At 40.0% G+C, this 21,523-nt stretch overlaps 2 pseudogenes; both read right to left on the reverse strand.

The window, feature by feature from the left end:
• Positions 1–698: 698 nt before the first annotated feature.
• Positions 699–848, reverse strand: LOC139437700 (U1 spliceosomal RNA; annotated as a pseudogene).
• Positions 849–10,812: 9,964 nt separating this feature from the next.
• On the reverse strand, positions 10,813–11,304 carry LOC105745366 (chromobox protein homolog 3 pseudogene; annotated as a pseudogene).
• Between the last annotated feature and the right edge of the window lie 10,219 nt (positions 11,305–21,523).

Consider the following 21,523-nt stretch of genomic DNA (forward strand, 5'->3'; position numbering starts at 1 on the left):
TTGAAAAGGCAGTTGTCCAAAGAAGAAATACAAATGGAGAAAAAAATCCTGAAATGTTGTTCAAGATCATTAGCGATTAGAGAAATTCAAATCAAAACTACCATGAGAAGGAACTGTGGGAAGATGGTGTTAGATTTAGCAGGCAAGGCTCAGTTCTCTCACAAAAACAATGAAGAAAGAGTCAAAAGCTATCTGAGGGAATTGCTTTGGGGGTCAGCAAACCAGTACAGTGCTACACAAGTCCTGGGGGTAAGAGGAAGAACCCAAACGACAAATGTCAGTTACCAAATGCCTGTAGTATCTGGGAAGGGCTTTCCTCCCCCACCATAAGGAGGGGTAAAACCCCTGGTTCACTGCAGCTGACTGAGAGGGGAAGAGGCATTTTTCTCTGTTTCAGCTGTTTCAACACAAAATGGAGGGGAAGTGGCAAGGCTTTTCTTCAGTGATTTTGGCCAGCAGAGCCCAAAAAGCATGTCAACTCTGGACAGACCAAAACACAGGAAAGGCAAGACTGAAACACCTCCCTGGAAAAGTGTGCTAATGAGCACCCTCTGCCTGTCCATCTGAAAATTACGTGGGAAAAAAGTTTCCAGTTCTTTCTGCATCCTATGTATCCTAACCCCTGGGAGAAAAATCTGCACCCCATTGGTGAGTCCCTGGTCTGATTTTTATAACCTAAGCTGGGTGATTTTTTTTAAATGGGGAGAATGCAAATACAGTCCCCCACTACCACAAATTATGCAGTAGAGTTTCCTACACTTGGAGAAATTGCACATCCAGAATGCAGTGGATAGGCCTCACCCTGGGAAAAACCATCTTCATGATCTTGTTATCTCTCCTGCACATACAATGGGACAATTTTAAGAACTTAGAATAAGTTGAAACAAATACCAAAGAAGAGCTGTGAAAAAAAAAAAAAGAAAAATTGGTCTACAGAGTAAATTTACCAACATATTCAGATAGCCAGACACCAGCAAAAAATCACAAGCCATACTAGGAAACAGGAAAAGATGACTCAGCCAAAGAAACAACCCAAATGACCTGAAGAGATACAGGATTTAAGACAATTCATAAATGATAATCACACAATTCTCCTAAATCAATTCCAAGAATTTTAATAAGATACGACAAAAGAAATAAAGGATATTAAGAAGACACTGAGTGAGCATAAAGAACAATTTGAAAGTCTGCAAAGAAAAGCAACAGACCTTATAGGAATGAAAGACATGATGGATAAGATTAAAAATACATTAGTGTCACATATGAGTAGATTTTAATTGCTCTAGACAGAATTAGTGATATCAGAGACACAACATTTGAACTGGAAAAGTCAGGAGAACAGAAGGATAACAGAATGGAAAAAATGAAACTGACTCTCAGCAAATTGAATGAAAATGGGAAATGTTTATACACAGGATCAGTGTCCCAGAAGAAGAGGCTGGAAATGGGACAAAAGTATTTGAGGAATAATGATCGAAACTTCCTGAACATTATGAAAGATATAAATATCAATATCCAAAGACAATGCACCCCAAACAGAATAAATCCAAATAGACCTACCTGCAGATAGCTACTACTCAGAATGACATTTATTAGAGATAAAGAATTTTGAAAGCAGCAAGAGAAAAGCAAAGCAACATATACAAGGGATACTTGATAAGACTAAGTGCCAACCTCTCATCAGAAGCCATGCAGGAGAGAAGAATTCCGTATCTGGTAAAACTGTACTTCAAAAATGAGGGTGAGTTCAATGTCCTCACAGACAAACAAAAACTGATGAAATATGTTATTGAAACTCCAGAATTACAAGAGATACTAAAGTTTGTGATGCAGCCTGCAAGGAAAAAACAAGGGTGAGATTTGGAGAAGAGTACAGAAATTAAGATTATTAGGAAGGGTACATTAAAAGGTAAAAAGACAGACAACAGAATGATATGATGAGAGTATCGAAGGACAAAATGGAGAAAAGTAATGCCTCTATAGTAACATTAAATGTTAATGGCTTGAACCCCCCAATCAAAAGACATAGACTGATAGAATGAATTTAAAAATATGAGCTTTCTATACGTTGTCTACAAGAGACCCAGTTCAGATTTAAGGTCACAACCAGGTTAAATGTAAAAAGTTTGAAAAAGTTATTTCATGCAAATTATAAACAAAAGAGACTGAATTAGTGATATTAATGTTGGACAAATGGATTTGAAATGCAAAACTGTTATTAAGGATGAAGAAGGTCATTATATATTTTAAAAGGGTCAGTTCACCAAGAAGAAATAATTATACTGAATATATATACATGTAACCTGAGCACCCTAAGATACATGATGAACACATTGGTAAAACTGAAGGGAGAAATAGATGTCTCTTTAATAACAGTTGGAGACTTCAATACACCCCTCTCAGTATTGGACAGAACATCAGGACAGAAGATAAATAGAGAAAGAGAACTTGAATAACATAATAAATGAACTAGACCTAACAAACATCTATGAAGCATTGCACCCCCAAACAGCAGGATATACTTTACTTTTCAAGGACTCATTGATCCTTCTCCAAGAGAGACGACATGTTGGGTCACAAGACAAGTCTCAATAAATTTACAAAGATTGAAATTAAACAAAACACTTTCCCTGATCATAACGGAATGAAGCTGGAATCAGTAATGATTGAAAAAGGGAAATTCATAAATATATGGAGATTAAATAACATACTCTCAAATAATCAGTTGGTCAAAGAGGTAATTGCAAGAGATTCAGTGAATATTTTGAGATGAATGAAATGAGAACACAACATATCGAAAGTTATGGGACACTGCAAAGGCAGTGTTAGATTAAAAATGAATAAAGAGGGAAGCGACCTTGGCCCAATGGATAGGGTATCTGCCTACCACATGGGAGGTCCGCGGTTCAAACCCGATGTGGAGATGGCGCACATGCAATGCTGATGCACGCAAGGAGTGCCCTGCCACGCAGGGATGTCACACGCGTAGGGGAGCCCCAAGCGCAAGGAGTGTGCCCGGTAAGGAGAGCTGCCCAGCGTGAAAGAAAGTGCAGCCTGCCCAAGAATGGCACCACACACACGGAACACTGACACAACAAGATGACACAACAACAACAACAACAACAACAAAAGAAACACAGATTCCCAGTGCCGCTGATAAGGATAGAAACGGTCACAGAAGAACACACAGCAAATGGACACAGAGAGCAGACAACTGGGGGGGGGGGGGGAGGAGAAAAGAATAAAGACCTAAAATTGAAGATCTAACTGCACACCTGGAAGAACTAGGAAAAGGAGAGCAAACGAATCCCAAACCAAGCTGAAGTAAAGAAATAGTAAAGATCAGAGCAGAAATAAATGAAACTGAGAACAGAAACAATACAGAGAAATAACAAAACCAAAAGTGATTTTTTGAGATCAACAAAATCAACAAACCCTTAGCTAGACTGACAAAGAAATAAGAGAAGACACAAATAAATATAATCAGAAATGAGAGAGGGAACATTACTACTGATGCCACAGAAATAAGAGAGATCATAAGAGGATAATATGAACAACTGTATATGAAAAACTAGACAATGTTGAGTAGATATATAAATTCATAGAAACACATGAACCACCTACACTGACCCTGGGAGAATTAGAAGAGCACAAGATACCAACCACAGGCAAGAGATTAAGCAGTCATCAAAAACCTTCAAAGGATGAAAAGTCCTGGATTAGATGCCTTCACAGGTAAATTCTACCAACCATTCAAAGATGATCTAATACCAATCTTGCTCAAACTTTTCCAACAAATTGAAAAGGAAAGAATACTACCAAAATCATTCCATGAAACCAACATTACCCTAACACCAAAACTAGATAAAGTTAAATGTAAAAATTTCAGACCAATATCTGTAAGGAATATAGATGCAAAAATCCTCAACAAAATACTTGCAAACAGAATTCAAAAGCACATTAAAAGAATTATACACATGATCAAGTGGGCTTTATCCCAGGTATGGAAGGGTGGTTCAACAGAATAAAATCAATTGGTATAATAATCCATATTGATAAGCTGAAGAAGAAAAATCACATGATCCTCTTGATTGATGCAGAAAAGGCATTTCACAAAATACAACACCCTTTCTTGATAAAAACACTCCAAAGACAGGAATAGAAAGCAGCTTTCTTAATATGGTAAAGTGTATACATGAAAAACCTAGAGCTGGCATTGTACTCAATAGTGAAAGACAAAGCTTTCCCGCTGAGATATGGAACAAGACTAGGATGCCTACTATCATCCTTGATATTCAATATGTGCTATAAAAAGATAAGCTAAACAGTTAAAAAATGGGCAAATGACTTGAAAAGACAACTCTCTGAAGAAGAAATACAAATGGCAAAGAAACACATGAATAAATATTAAACATTACTAGTGATTAGGGAAATGCATGTTAAAGCTACAATGAGATATCCTTTCCCACCTCTTAGATTGGCCACTATAAAAAGTCAGAAAACTGTAAATGTTGGAATGTAGAGATAGGAATGCTTATTCACTCTTGGTTGGAATGTAGACTGGTACAGCCACTGTGGAGGACTGTTTGGCAGTTCCTAAGGAAGCTGAACATAGACTTGCCATGTGATCCAACAAAATCATTACTAGCTATATGCCCAGAAGACCTGAGAGCAGAAACACAGACATCTGCACACTGATGTTCATAGCGGCATTATTCACGATTGCCAGAAGTTGGAAACAACCAGGTATCCATGAAATCACGAATGGATAAACAATTAGAGTGTGTGCACACGATGGAATATTATGCAGTTGTAAGAAGGAATGAAGTCATGAAGCATATGACAACATGGACGAACCTGGAGGACATTATTTTGAGTAAAGCAAGTCAGACAGGAAAGGAGAAATACTGTATGGTTGCATTATTACGATATATATATATGATATATATATATTATGATATATATATATGATATATATATAACTCAAGGACTTAATAATTAGAATACAGGACACCAGAAAATAAAATGAAGATAGAGAATGGGAAACTGAGGGTTAATCTGTGAATTGTTTAAAGGGTTGTAAATCTTTGGGAATAAATAGAAAGAGTGAGAGCACATCATAGTGTTTGTAACTAGCAGAGCTATTATATGGGTCTGACAGTGGTTGAAAGGGTAAGTCCAAGGTCATGCATATTACTAGAAGGAAAGCTAAAAACTGTAACATGGGACTGTATAAAATTGTAAGACTCCTTCATGTAAAATATGAATATGGGTGATATTGCATATATAAAGCCTTTTACAAATATGAATAAAAATCAACTAATTCGGGACTTGGAGTTGTCCTGGGTGGTGTTTCACGGACGACTATGGGACACTGTAGATTCCCCCAGGGCCCACTGGATGGAACGTGGGAGAGTGTGGTCTATGATGTGGACCATTGACTATGGGGCGCAGCGATGCCCAGAGATGTACTTACCAGGTGCAATGGATGTGTCACGATGATGGGAGAGAGTGTTGCTGTGGGGGGAGTGGGGGGTGGGGGTGGTGGGGTTGAATGGGACTTCATATTTTTTGAATGTAATATTTTTTAAAAAATGAATTGAAAAAAAAAGAAAGAAAATGAAAAGAATAGCAGCTGTGTAGAGCAGGGGAAGCATAGAGAGATTGAGAGGTGCTGAGATTTTGTTTTTTGTTTTCTGGTTATTTTTATTACTATTATTAGTGGAAAAATGAAATTGCTCTAAAAATGATTGAAGTGATGAATGCACAACTATATGTTTATGCCAAGTACCACTGATTGAATACTTTGGATCAATTTAAGCTTTGCTATTATGAATCAATAAAATTGATTTGTTAAATAAAACTATAATGAGATATGAGATATCATTCCACACCTATTAGAATGGATACTATTAAAAAGTCAGAAATCTAAAAGTGTTGGAGAGGGCATGGAGAGAGGAACGCTCATTCACTGTTGGAGTGAATGTAGAATGGTACCGCAGTGGATGACGGTTCCCATTCTTCCGCCTCCTCTCCACCACTTGTAGCTCTGTTTTCTTTATCAGCTGCCAGTCTAATGGGTGTAAGATCACATCTCACTATAGTTTTGATTTGCATTTCCATAATAACTAGTGATGTTGAGCATCTCTTCATGTGCTTATTACCCATTTGTATTTCTTCTTTGGAGAAATGTCTATTCAAATCACTTGCCCATTTTTAAAATGGGTTGTCCTTTTATTTTCAAAGTGTAGCATTTCTTTATATTAGCTGGATATTAGGCTCCTATCAGATATATAGATACCAAATATTTTCTCCCCTTAGGTCGGCTGCCTCATGTTGAGTGAAGCAAGCCAGGTATTGAAGGACTTCACTGATATGAAATAAGCAAATTGAGCAGCCTCACAGAGCTAGAGACTGAAAGCTATGTTACAGGAAATAGAAATGGAGAAGATGGTTGTGAGCCAGTGCTCGTAAGGGTGAACTCTATAAGGTGGAAGGGAGCAGTTGGGCAGTGAAGGGATATGACAGGGGTGTAGTGATACTAACGGGTTGGGTGGTGCAGGTTTGACAGGGGAGTAGGGTGGTTAGGGCGAGTTGGATTCCATGGAACTGGGGAGAGGGTTGGAGGAGGGAGCAGGTGAACGCTGGGTATTGGTGGGTACATAGTTGAAACTACAATGATGGGAAAGCTCTTTTGGCAAATTGATAATGAAGGATTACTGGTTTAGGGTCTTAGATGTTGGGGCATTCAGGACAGGGTCCACTTGGGGCAGGCTTCTAGGGAGTGTGCGAGTGATTATTTTGTCATGGTGTGTTGTATCAGTGGGTGGAAACTCACATAAAGAGTGGAAAGAATTGGACTCCCATCCTGCAAGTCCAACTATGTTCTCAAACAGAGGAACGGAAGTCTCTTGAGAATATGGGCGGTGCCTAATAGTGGAGGACAGGCCAGTGTGTCAAGTCCTCAGTGTTGCTGCAAACAATTATGAATCTTGTCCTTCAAGGAGTGAAGTCTGGTGGTTGCCACAGGCTGTAAGGGGAAAGGGAGGGAATAGAATAGATGGAACAGGGTGTATTTTGGGGATGATGGAAGAGTTCTAAATGATGTTGCAATGACAGATACAGGCCATGTTAAATTTCACTGAAAATTATAAAAGTGTATGGTCCAAAATGTAAATCATAATGTAAACCATTGACCATGGTTAGTAGCTATATTCATCAGTTGTAACAAATATATCATCCACATATAAAAGGTTATTAATATGGGAAGGGGGAAGATGGGGAGGATGTTGGGTAAATGGGAGTCCCCTGTATTTTGTATGTGACTTTATTATGACTTAAAACTTCTTTGAAGACAAAATGAAAAAAAGTAAAACATTGGGGGAACAAATGGAAGAAAATGTCTATGCACATACAGGACAACAGATCTTACAGTGATGAAAGGCAAAATGTCAAAAAACATTTTCTTAAATATTTTTCATTATTTTTTAAATCCCAATTTTTTATTTAAAAAAATTCTGTATTTTAATGCTTATGTTTTAAACGATCATTAGTATTTCACTTTCTTATTAATTGTATTTGGCTATTTTATTGGCTTCATTTTATTAAAAATTTATTTATATTTATTTTTTATTAAAGTTAATAGATCACATAGAATGTTACATTTAAAAAACCATGAGGTTCTCATATAACCCACACCCCACCTACCCACCCCCATCATTTTTATAAATTGTATTTTTTTGAAGATCATACATCACAAAAAAGGTTACATTATAAAAAATATGAGTTCCCGTATACCCCCCACTCCCCCACCCCACTCCTCCCACACCAACAATTGTGGCACACCCCCCATCGCGTTGGTTGAACACATTTTGGAGCACTCCTGCACCACGTGGATAATAGTTTACTCTGTAGTTCACAGTCTCCCCGGGTACAGAAGAAGTTTTGGATCACAGAAGGGTTACAACTGTGGCAGGGGAGGATCATTGGTGCAGGTTGAAGGTAATGGGGGATGCATGGGAGGAAGTACACCTGGGCATACATATAAGTATTAAATATTCAAATATTCACGGGGCATTGTCACAGTGGGTGGAGATTCACACAATAACCAAAAGAATTTCAAATTCCCATTTGGGGAGCTTTGCCACATTCTCTAATTGAACAGTAATAATTCCCCAAGTACAGGGGCAATGACTAGCAAAGGAGGATGGCCCACTGATGGGTCCTTGATACTGATGAGTATGCTTATGAGCCTTTGCTCTTGAAATTGGAACTTAGCCTAGTGTTCTAGGACGCCTAAGAGTTACCTCCAGGGAGCCTCCTTGTTGCTCAAATGTGGCCTCTGTCTAAGCCGCTCTCCAGTAGAGATCACAGCACCTGTGGTCCGGGAGGCGCACAGAGCTACTAGGGACCCCCAGGCCCGCCGAACTGTCATCAAGCGCGGCTGGGAAACGGCACGTGCGCCTGGGGTTCCAGGGCTCCGGCCACGGTGCCTGTGGTGGGAGCTTCGCAGCCCTGGGCAGCGCAGGCGCGCTAGATACCGAGCCGAGCCCGACCGAGCCGAGCCCGACCGAGCCCAGCCCGACCGAGCCCAGCCCGACCGAGCCCAGCCCGACCGAGCCCAGCCCAGCCCGACCGAGCCCAGCCCAGCCCGACCGAGCCCAGCCCGACCGAGCCCAGCCCAGCCCGACCGAGCCGAGCCCAGCCCGACCGAGCCCAGCCCGACCGAGCCCAGCCCGACCGAACCGCCTGGGCGGCCCACGCCGCTCCTGGGCTTCCTGCTAGCGCGCAGGCAGGGGCCCAAGGGGGAGGGCCGACCAGGGGGCCGCGCTGGGCTGGGCGCCGAGGACCCCGGCCTGTTTGGGGCCTCTGCTCTTGTCAGATTTCAGCTGTAGAATCCACTTGGGAACCTTCCTAGTCTCCTTGTCACATCCTAACCCCCCACCTGAAGGTGGAGGCCCCCAGACAACAAAGAAGTTCATGCACAGAGCAAGTAAATCAGCATCACCTGAGAAGATTAGCTTTATTGGGGCAGGGGCCATGTTCATATAGCTGCAGCTTTTCTAAACGGCGCAGCTGGGAGGCGATACCCGAATGAGAAAGAGTAAAGGCACTCCATGGCAAAATTTCTCAAACTTCTATTTGCATGTGCATCACTAGGGGTTCTTGCTAAGATATAGGTTCTGACTCAGTAGATTTGGGGTAGCACTCAATATTCTGATTTTTTTCACAAGTTCCCACAAGTATCTCAGCAGCTTGGTGATGCCAGGTTTCTGGTCACCGAGTAGCAAGGTTCTAGGGCCCTTTCTGAAACATCTCTCACCTTTGTACCATCAATATAAGGAAAGAATTAATTGGTCAGAAACTTAAAAGGCATAGGAAATGCACTGTGTCTCTGTACGACCAGCAGCAAAATAAATAAGATAACCAAAGAAGAAACACTTTCCCCAAGATCTGACATTAATGGACACACTGAGATGGACTGAGATGCACCGCCCAGCCATTCACTGGATATAAGTGAAGCCTTTTTTTTATATATATAAAAAACTATTTATTGACCACTGTTCACCAGTATTTACAATAAAGTAAACAATATACAGTTGGGTAATATTCTGATTACTTGAAGTTATTGTTTTTCCTGGCTTCTGATGAACCAGCAATCCAAATACTGAGAAGATTGAGTCTTCATGTGAGGAAAGCTTTGGGGGTAAAGAAAAAACATGCGGGTCAATAGTTTAGATTACAAAAGTCCATTTACCCAGTTATGCCAACAGGTCCTAAACCGTAACCTCTAACCATTTGACTAGGTTTCCATGTGCCAATACAGCACAGGAATTTCAACTTTCCATAAAGAAACAGCTCTCTAGAAGCAACCTTTAAATGCTCAATTAACTAGGCCTTGCATGGCTAATGAAATACAATGAAATGTAAGTATTGACCTTGTTTTCTCACCTGGTTTGGGAGATTGTTGGTGGTGGCAGATTTTCCTCTCAGAGTTTTGAAAATATTTTAATCATATGACTATAGATACAGGCAATGGATTTTGATCTGGCTGCTTTAAATTATGCTGTGTTTTTTTTTTTTATGGTGGGGGGCTGAACCTAGGACCTTATACATGGAAAGCAGGCACTCAAACCACTGAGCTACATCTGCTCCCTAAATTATCTGTATTATTTAAATTGTCCAATTAATTGTTGAATCAATTATTTGATTTGAAAACTTGTGAGTTCAGGAAAACGTTCAGTTTAACTTGAAGTGATTTCTTTGCTAAGAATCATGGCATCTCAGAAGCAATACAGACTTATCTATGGTTGTGAAATGCCATTTTTATTTTGAATGTTTTCTTGGTGAATGTAAAAAAAATTACAAAAATAAAAACTACATATGTATTTACATACACACACACACACAAGCAAACAAAAATCTCCAGAATGGTCCTTGGGCATATATGGGTTAAACACAATTTCTAATTTCCCCACATCTATAAAAGGTGTTCTTTAATGCAGAGGATATAATATACCATGGTATCAAGTGTTCTTTCCTGATAAATGAAGCAACTACAGAAAAGTAACCAGTGATATTGATGCAAAAAAAATCCTCCACACAACAAAAACCAAAGCCTCTTCAAAAACCCTAACTCCCCCATACTTCTACTTCAAAAAAACATATAAACTTATTTCCATCAGAATGTAGCTATTCCTCATACTAATAAATAAAAAACCAAGGCTTAAATTATATACATATATACATATACATATATACATATATAGACACACACACATATATGCATGTATATATAAAGCAATAATGCAATTATTGAGTGTCATCTTCTGGAAAAGAAATGCCAAGTTAGTATCTCTTCCTAAAAAGCGATTAAAATCTGGGGACACTTCATGTTTGCCTCTCTTGCCAGCACCAAGTGGGCCTCATCTGTCTCTGTCCATTTCCTAAGAAGCGTTAACACTCCACTGCTGTCTGTGGCACTAGGTATGCATTCAGGATCAAGACCTCTAGCAAAGCTGAGGTGCTGAGATGCGTAGATGCTGGTTTGTCAGGAGCATCTCTTTTCTTCTTCGATTTGCTGTCACCGGATTCACTGTCAGATAAAGATTTTCTTTTTATATCACCTTTTTCTTTACCAGCTTTTTGAGAATTAAGAAATGCTTCAATTAACTCTGGGCAATCTAAACTTTCTTCAGTCTCCCACGTATTGTCAGTATCTGTAAATCCCTTCCACTGTAGGAAATACTCCACCTTTCCATTCACTACTCATCGATCCAGTACTTTTTCCACTGCATATTCTTTTTTTTTTAAAGATTTATTTTTATTTATTTAATTCCCCTCCCCTCCCCCGGTTGTCTGTTTTCTGTGTCTTTTTGCTGCGTCTTGTTTCTTTGTCCGCTTCTGTTGTTGTCAGGGGCACGGGAAGTGTGGGCGGCGCCATTCCTGGGCAGGCTGCTCCCTCCTTCGCGCTGGGCGGCTCTCCTTATGGGGCGCACTCCTTGTGCGTGGGGCTCCCCTACGCGGGGGACACCCCTGTGGGGCACAGCACTCCTTGCGCGCATCAGCGCTGCGCATGGGCCACCTCCACACGGGTCAAGGAGGCCCGGGGCTTGAACCGCGGGCCTCCCATGTGGTAGACGGACGCCCTAACCACTGGGCCAAAGTCCGTTTCCCTCCACTGCATATTCTTTAGGCTCCATGTCTTAAACAATTTCACTCTTTCCATTCTGCTTCTTTCCCACTTTCTGAATTCACAGAGTGGTGGATGGAAAGGGGAGGAGGGGTTAGGATGGTCAATGAAACTGTTTTTGAATTTTAATTTTAAATCCCAAATAAGAGTCATTATCTCTAGTCAGATCCTTTCACTAGGGAGGAAAAATTCAACACTTTTCTATTAAGAAAGAACTAAAGTTTTCAGAATTACTGAGATACACAGTGACAATGTTCATGAATCTGTTCCCTCCTCTAAAATTTTCAAATAATGGTGGTTCCTGGAAAATAATAAATGTTGTCAATGCATATTCTTTTTTTTGGGGGGGGGGGTAAAAATAGGAATTTACTTAACAGATCACAGTTGCATGCACAAAAGCAAATCCTCAAATGATTTGGAAAAATTGACAATTGAATACTATTGGGAAAACTGTCTATTTGTAGAAAAAAATGCACTAAAAACAAATGATTGTATTTACATGCTGAGTTTGGCTTAGAGAGTGGCCACATTTGAGCAACATGGAGGCTCTCAGGAGGTAACTTTTAGGCACCCTACTGCTCTAGGCCTAGTTCATATTTCAGGTACACAGGCTCATAAGTGTAGTTATCAGTATCAAGGGCTCATCATTGGATTATCCTTCTTCACTGGTCTTTGCCATTGCACTTGGGGAATTGTTGCTGTTCCATTGGTGAATGTGATAGAGCTCCCCTGGGTAGGAACTCAGCACTGCTTCAGTTGTCATTTGTAACTGTAACTACTGTGAAAATACCCAACATATATCCAAACATTTTTATGTACCCTATATACATGCCCTGGAGAACTCCTTCCCAACCATCTGTCCCTGCCATAGTCGAACCTCTCTGTGGTCCAAAACTTCTTCAAAAATGAAGCCTAATATATTGCTGAATTCAACCCTGCATGGGGCATGACTCCTGGGGATGAGCCTCCCTGGTGCCAAGGGATTACTATCAATCACTAACTGGTGATGCAACTAGAAACAGACCTTGAGTAAAAGGGTCAACTCAGACCAGCAAGAATATCCCAGCCTACATGTAGGACCATGTGTTAAAAACTGCTTTTTGACCTTGATAAAAGGGGGAAATGGCAAAGACAAATGAGTTTATATGGCTAAGAGTCTCAAAAAAGAGTCGGGAGGTCATCAGAGGGGTCACATAGAATAGGAGGGTAATGTTTTTTCTTCAGCCTTTATAGGCATGGCAGGCACTTTCGCCCTGCATGAATGGAACTGTTTGTTGCCTGTGGATGTACCAGCCCTCAATAGGATAAGAGGGGGCAGGTGTTTCCTCAGCCACTCCAAGTAATGGCAGGTACTTTTGGCCTGAAGGGACTGAAGTGTTGGATGCTTCTGGATCCATTCCCACCCCTCAATAGGATAAGAGGGGACTGGTGTTTCCTCAGATTCTCCAGACAATAGCAGGTACCTTCAGCTGATATGGACTGAACTGCTGCATGCCTGTGGTTCCATCCCCACTCCCTAAACAACAGAAGGGGCTGTACTCCCCCAGCCTCTCTGTGCAATTTCCCAAACCATTTAGATTTTTGGGCATCCTGGAGGATCCATCCCCACTCCTGGCAAAGGAAGAGAGGGCCCATTGCTACATCAGTCTACCTGGGCAACTGTAGTCATTTTGTACATATATGGCATAGATTGCTAATGACACCGACAACTCCATCCCAATCCTCAGCATGGGAGGAAGGGGTGTGAAACTTCATCAGTCTCTCTAGGCAAATACAGACTTTCTTGCCCTTCACAGCTTGGGTTAATATATACAGCTGTAGCTCTGTCCCTACCCTGGCAAAGGAGAAAGTTGGGAGAAGCTTCATCAGTGCCAGTGGTAATGTGGGCAGCTTCAGCCTCTACAGCTTACAGTACCAACTACATCCTTGGCTCTTACTACACAATCAGTAAGGAAGAAAGGACAAGGAAGCACTAAACTTAAGAGAGAATCTGCACCAAGAATAAATACACCTAGCTAGACAGATACATACATACATACAAAGAAACAGAAAGACATGGCCCAGTCAAAGGAACAAGATAAACTTCCAGATATATAGGAGTTGAGATAGATATTCAAATAAATCTTAATAAATTCAGTGAGATGGCTAAAGAGGTTAAAGTTATGAAGAAGACACTGTGTGAGCACAAAGAAGAATTTGAAAGTGTACATATAAAATAGCAAATCTTACAGGAATAAAAGAAGCATACATATAAAAATAGCAGCTCTTATGGGAATGAAAGACACAAAGTAAATAAAAAATACACTGGATGGAGTGGATGTGGCTTAAGCATTTGGGTACCCTCCTCCAAGATTGGAGGTCCTGGGTTTGGTTCCCAGTGCCTCCTAAAAATATGAACTGATGCAGCAAGATGACACAATGAGCTGATGCAGTGAGAAGATACAATGAACTGACACAATAAGGATACTCAGCAAGCATGGAGCAGATGTGGCTCAAGCAATTGGTGCTCACTTCCCACATAGGAGGTTCCAGATTCAGTTCCAGGTACTTCCTAAAGAAGATGAGCAGAGTGAGTAAACACAAGTGCAAAAACAATGAGCAGATAGAAGAGGGAGACATCTCAGGGAGGGGGGAAATAAATGATTAAATCTTAAAAAAAAATACACTGAAGGCACATAACAGCAGATTGGAACAGGCAGAAGGGAAGTTCAGTATACTTCAAGACATGGACTATGAGAGAGAACATAAAAAAGGACAGAAGAAGATAAATGGAAAAAATCGAACAGGGTCTCAGGTAACAAAATGACAACAAGAAATGTGCAAACGTAAGTATTATGGCTGTCCCAGAAGGAGATGAGAAGGGAAAGGGGTCAGAAAGAATAAAGAAAGAAATGATGGGAGAAAAGTTACCACCCAAATGAAAGATATAGATATCCATGCCAAGCACAACATACTCCCATTAGAATAAATCTAAATAGACCAACTTCAGGAAAGGTTGGCATTTCCAAGAAAATGGCACCATTGTAGGTAGGCACTGCCCAGCTCTTTCACACACACACACACATGCACATACACACAAAACAGCAGAAGGGGCAAAATCCTACCCAAGTGAGCTGTTTTGGGAATCCACACAGCAGGAGGCTTCAGGGCATTAATCTAGAGGGAGCTAGACAAAGAGATAAAGAGCACAAGAGAAAACCATGAGTTGCTTGTCCTTGTGAAGCCCCACCCTCAAGGCAAATGCCCTCTGTGGACCACCTGGCTCTCACCAGACAGCTGAGTGGGAAAGAATATTCTCTGGGAGGAAGACAGGTCTGGCAAAGCATGGAGAGTGGTTTCTTTAACGTGGGTTTGGACACCTGAGCTCCCTTTGCATCTTGGGGAGGACACCAGCCAGCACTGTGGGACCTCAGTGAGAGGGGAGAGGTGAATCTGCTTAGGCAGCCTGTCACACCCAGCTACCCAGTGAGAGAGGAACTTGGTCAGGGAGGGTGCAGAGACAGACAATGAACTAGCCCAAACACTGAAAACTATTAAACGTCCATCTTGACTAAGGGAAACAGGAGCAGGAAGAGTCCAATAAGCTTGCAATATCCTATTTTTCTTTTTAAAGATTTATTTTATTTATTTCTCTCCCTTCGCCCCCCACTTGTCTGTTCTCTGTGTTCATTTGCTGCGTGTTCTTCTTTGTCCACTTCTGTTGTTGTCAGCGGAAATGGGAATCTGTGTCTCTTTTTGTTGAGTCATCTTGCTGTGCCAGCTCTCTGTGTGTGTGGCCGCCACTCCTTGGCAGGCTGAGCTTTCTTTCATGCTGGGCGGTTCTCCTTATGGGGTGCACCTCTTGCACGTGGGGCTCCCCTGCACAGGGGACACCCCTGCATGTCATGGCACTCATTGCACACATCAGCTCTCTGCATGGGCCAGCTCCACACGGGTCAAGGAGGCCCAGGGTTTGAACTGCAGACCTCCCATGTGGTAGATGGATGCCCTACCCTTTGGGCCAAGTCCATGTCCCCCTATTTAGTTCATACAGCTGCTGCAGTACAGTAGAATTTCTGCCTTGCATGTAGAAGGTCACTGGTTCAAGTCCCGATACTACCTAAGAGAAGAGATCCAGGGACAGTTAAGGCATGCAGACTGAGATTCTACTGTTTTGCTTTGTAGAATCTTAAGGAAAAAATAGGATTTTTTTCTTTTTCCTTTATTTTATTCACTAACCCTGGATACATCAACTGTGGAGGACAGGTTGAAGGATGATTAATTGATGAGCATCAGCAACCTAAGAAGCACTCTAGGGGCCTAAGAGGGGGCTGTTTTTCATAGGTTGTTTCTTAGTTGCTGTTTTGTTTCTTGTTTTTTGTTTTCCCTTTCTTTGTTTCCTCTTTTTCTTTTACCTATTTATTTATCTACTTTCTCTACTTTCTTTCATTTTTCTGTCTTCTGACTTCTGTTGCTTTTCTTCGATTCCACCACTTTTTGTTTGGTCTTCATTTTTTTTTCTTTTTCTGTCTCACCCCCTTTTTTTCATGCCTTTATTCACCTATCATCTGTATGGCTTTTTAATTCATTCTATTTTCTCTCTATATATTTTGTGTCCTGTTTTGTTATTTTCTACTTATCTGTCCAGTCTTTTAATTCATTTTATTTTTCCCTCTATTTTGTCCTGTTTTATTTTTTCTATTCCACCTCTTTTTATTCTTACTCCTTTGTGTTTTTTATGACTTCTTACTCATATTAGTTTCCCAGCCCTTGCATATTTCCTCTCCTACCTGCTTTATTATATTACCATTATTCTTTTACTCTTCTTATCTTTTTTCCTTTTATGTGGTCCTAATTTTTTTCCCCAAGGGACCAAAGACAACTAAAGGTTATAGAATAAGAGAGACCAAGTATCAAAAATTAACCTTATCACAAACAAACAACAAAATATAGCCCTAGAGTAAAAAGATAAAGCTAACCAACCAAATTAGCACATCAAGATAAACAGGTACCCAGACACCAACAAAATATTACAAGCTATTCTAAGAAACAGGAAGACATGGCCCAGTATAACAAGCACACTAAAAAACAGGAGAAGCAGCACAATGTGGAACAACTAATCAAGGATGTCCAAACAAATATCAAGAATCAAGTTAAAGGGTGAAGGACAAGATAAAGGATATTAAGAAGACAATTGGGGAACAAACACAAGAAATTGTAACATACTTAAAAAGATAATGGACCAGATGGTGATGAATGGGACAATGCAAGAAGTAAAAAATACACAGGAAGCAAATAACAGCAGATTTGAACAGGCAGAGGAAAGAATCAGTGATACAGAACACAGTACAGCTGAAATCAGACAGATAGTAGAACAGATAGATAAAAAGATAGAAAAAGTCCAGCAGGAACTTAGGGATTTGAATGACAACACAAAACAAACAAACATATGCATTATAGGCATCCAAGAGGTAGAAGAGAAGGGAAAGGGGGCAGAAGGAATATTGGAGGAAATAATGGCTGAAAATATCCCAACCCTATTGAGGGACATTGATGTCCATGTCCAGGAGTTGTGGACACTCCAAACAGTATAAATACTAACAGGCCTATTCCAAGACATATGCTTGTCAAATTGCCCAATGTTCAAGACAGAATACTGGACACAGCAAGAGAAAAGAGATCCATCACATACAAGGAAAGCTTAATAAGTTTAAGTGCTCATTTCTCATCTGAAACCATGGAGGCAAGAAGGCAGTGATATGACATAGTTAAGGTGCTAAAACAAACAAACAAACAAACAAACAAACAAACAAAAAAACAACTTCCAGTGAAAAATTCTATATCCAAAAAAAGCTGACTTTTAAAAATGTAGAAATTAAGAGTATGTCAATAAGAAACCTGATCTTCAAGAAATACTAAATGGAGTTCTGCAGGTTGAAAGGAAAAAACAGGAGATAAAGAGTTGGAGGAGAATGTATGAAAATAAAAACATGAAAAGAGAAATAAAAATATATGGCATACATAAACCTAAAGAAAATACAGCTAATGTAAGTAACTCCTTGACAATAATAACACTGAATGTTAATGGATTAAACTCTCCAATCAAGGGACACAGATTAGCAGAATAGACAAGGAAATATGACCATCTATACGCTGTCTACAGGCAACTCACCTTAGACCCAGGCTGAATGTGAATGGTTGGAAAATAATTTTACAAGCAAACTAAACTCAGAAAAGAGCAGGAGTAACTATAATAATATTGGACAAATAGACTTTAAATGCAAAACTATTGTAAGAGACAAAGGAGGACACTTTATATTAATAAAAGGGGTAATCTATCAAGATGAAAGAACAATCATAAATATTTATGCACCTAATCATGGTGCCATAAAATACCTGAGGCAAACGATGGAAAAACTAAGTGGAGAAATAGATGCTTCTACAATTATAGTGAGGGACCTTAATACACTATTATCACCCTTAGAACATTTCAGCAGAGGATCAGTAAAGAAATGGAGACCTTGAATAATACATTAGAGGATCTGGACCTAATAAACATATACAGAACATTACATCCAAATACAATGGGATATACACTCTTCTGAAGTGCACATGGATCATTCTCCTGGATAGGTCGTATGCTAGTCCACAGAACAACTCTCAGTAAATTAAAAAATATTGAAAGTATACAAATTAATTTCTCTGATCACAATGGAATGAAACTGGAAATCAGTAAGGGGCAAAAAAAAAAAAAGAGAGAGATTAGGCATAAAGATAGGGAAGTTAACACACTCTTAGACAATCAGTGGGACAAAGAGGAAATCATGAAAGAAATCAATAATTAGTTTGAAACAAATGAAAATGATGAGAGATTCTGAACTAGAAACTTCTGGGAAGATGATGACACAGGACTCTTGTCTCCTCCAGAAAAATACCTATAATAAGGCTTAAACAGCCTGGAAAATTAATTCCAGGGTGTAGGACACCAGATGAAGGCTGGACACTACCCCAAGGAGAGACAAAGGAGGGAAATTGCATTAACAGAGCTGTGAGTTGAAACCTGTGGCTGATGCTGCTGGCACCCTCCCCCACACTTAAGACACATTAGATACTCAGGCTTCTGGGCCAGCAGTTACAAACAAAAGGGGCTCCAGGGATCCGCACTCCAGGAAAGGGCAGAGAGAGGGACACAGACTAAGAATGACCCAGCTTCTGACCCACAAATTTGGTCCTCTGTGTCCCATGAGCCCTCCGAGGCTGGGTGTGATCATGCCATGGCTTGCCCTGGGAGCCAGCATAGGTCTGAAGAAATCAGACATTCACAGTCTCCCTCTCTTCTAGTAGGGACTGATTGTGGAGGAAAAACCTCCCCAGGAAAGTGGAGAGAGAGTGACACAGCCTAAGGCTGACTCAGCTTCTGACACACAAATTTGGTCTGCTGTGTCTCAGGACCCCTTCCAGGCCAGGCAGGGCTGTGCCGTTGTTTGCCTTGGGAGCCAACAAGAAGGTAAAGAAGAGGACCCGCCCAATCCTCTCTACTAACTAGGACCCAAGCACGAGTGAAATTACTTCCTACCTGGGAAAAGGGAGGCAACTACCAGAGAAGTCTAGAGTACTGTCTATGAGAAAGTTTGAATTACAAGACTCAGCCTCCAGACAGGAAGCTCTATCACATTGATCCTGTGTGTGTTGCAACAAATACACTCTGACTAGGAATTGAACTGATAGTTGCCAAAAGAGCACCATCTGTTGGCAGATGTAGGAAGTGTATGTGAGAAGATTAAAATTAAGTAAGAGAGGTTATTTCTAACCTCTGTACCTTCCCTCCCCCAGGTCCTAAGATGTGGGTCTGCTAGAGTCCATTTTGAGCAACTAGCAGGAACAATCCTAACAATGAAGGTCAAGTCAAGAATCAAAGAGAAGTGTTAACACACAGCCTCCTGCCACAAAATCCCTACAAAAGAGAAAGAAATTGAGCATCTGAGTAAACTATATCCGAAACAGATGCCTTGAAATAGTATGAGCCATAGTAAGAAAATGGAAGACATGGCCCAGGAAAAGGAATATACCAAAGGCCCAGAAGAGACATATAATTTGAGAGAACTAATTATCAAGGTGTGAACAAATTTTCCAAAGTCAAATTAATGAGTTGAAAGATTTGTCTAAAGAGAGAAATGACATTATATATCCTGCCATAACTTACAAAGTTGACTGGAAGCAAGATTACATGTAAACTATAATCCAGGCTTAGTGGCAATGCTCCAAAATGTGTTTATCAATTGCAATGAATGTACCACATTAATGAACAATGTTGTCAAAAGGGGAAAATATGGGAGGTATAGGCAGTGCGGCACACAGGAATCCCTATATATTCTATATAACATTTGTGTTATGTAAGTATGTATGAAAAAATAAAATAATAATAATAGAGATTGAGTGAGTGCAAAGAAGAATTTGAAATCCTGAACAGAAAAGTAACAGAGCTCATGGGAAAGAAAGACACAATAGGTGAGATAAAAAAAAAACACATTAGAAGCATACAACAGCAGACTCAAAATGATAGAAGAAAGAATAAGTGAGACAGAAGACAGAGCATCTGAAATTAAAGAGAGAGAAAAGAATGGAAAAAATTGAGTGGAAGCTTAGAATTGAATGATAACATGAAATGCAACAACATGCATGTCATGGGAGTCCCAAAAGAAGAAGTGAAGGGAAAAGGGGCAGAAAGAGTATTTGGGGAAATAATATCAGAAAACTTCCAAACTCTCATGAAAGAAATGAACTTATGTGTCCAAGAAGTGCACCGTGCCCCAATCAGAATAAATTCAAATAGACCTTTTCCAAGATACATACTACTCTGAATGTCAAATGTCAAAGATAAAGAGAAAATTCTCAGAGCAACAAGGGAGAAGCAAACCATTACTTACAAGGGATACCCTATAAAACTTTGTACAAATTTCTGTTCAGAAACCATGGAGGTGAGAAGAAAGTGGTATGATACAATTAGGATACTGAAAGAGAAAAACTGTAAGCCAAGAATCCTTTATCCAGCAAAATAGGCTTTCAAATATGAATGTGAATATTCACAACAGAAGCTAAGAGAGCTTGCAAAAAAAAAAAAAAAAAATCCACCTTTGCAGGAAATATTAAAGGAAGCCTTAGAACTTGAAAGAAAAAGGAGAGAGAGGCCTAGAGGAATGTATAAAGAAAGAATAGAGAATGGACAACCAAAAGATTAAAAAGACAGAAAAATATGATATGACATATCAAAGCCAAAAAAGTCAATAATGTATTTACAGTAATATCATTGAATGTGAATGGATTAAACTCCACCATCAAAAGACACAGTCTGACAGAAAGGATAAAAAACATGAGCCATCCATATGCTGTTTACAGAAAACTCACCTTAAACACAGGGATATGAACAGGCTGAAAATGAAAGGTTGGAAAAAGATACTCCACACAAATAGTAATCAAAAAAGAGCAGGGGTTGCTATATTAATATTGAACAAAACAGACTTTAAATGTAAAAAGGTTATAAGAGATACAGAAGGCCATTATATATTACTGAAAGAGACAGTCCAAGAAGGTATAACAGTCATAAGTATCTATGCACCTAACAGGGTGCCCCAAAATACACAAGCAAAACTCTGGCTAAACTGAAGGGAGAAATAGACATCTCTACAATAATTATTGGAGACTTAAACACCCCCTCACATCATTATATAGAACAACTAGACAGAAGATTAACAAGAAAACAGAGAACTTGAACAATATGATGAGTTAGACCCAGCAGACATATACAGAACACTGCATCCAAATTCAGCAGATTATATATTCTTTTCAAGTGCT

Source organism: Dasypus novemcinctus, chromosome 26 (genome assembly GCF_030445035.2).
Source record: "Dasypus novemcinctus isolate mDasNov1 chromosome 26, mDasNov1.1.hap2, whole genome shotgun sequence".
Lineage (NCBI taxonomy): Eukaryota > Metazoa > Chordata > Mammalia > Cingulata > Dasypodidae > Dasypus > Dasypus novemcinctus.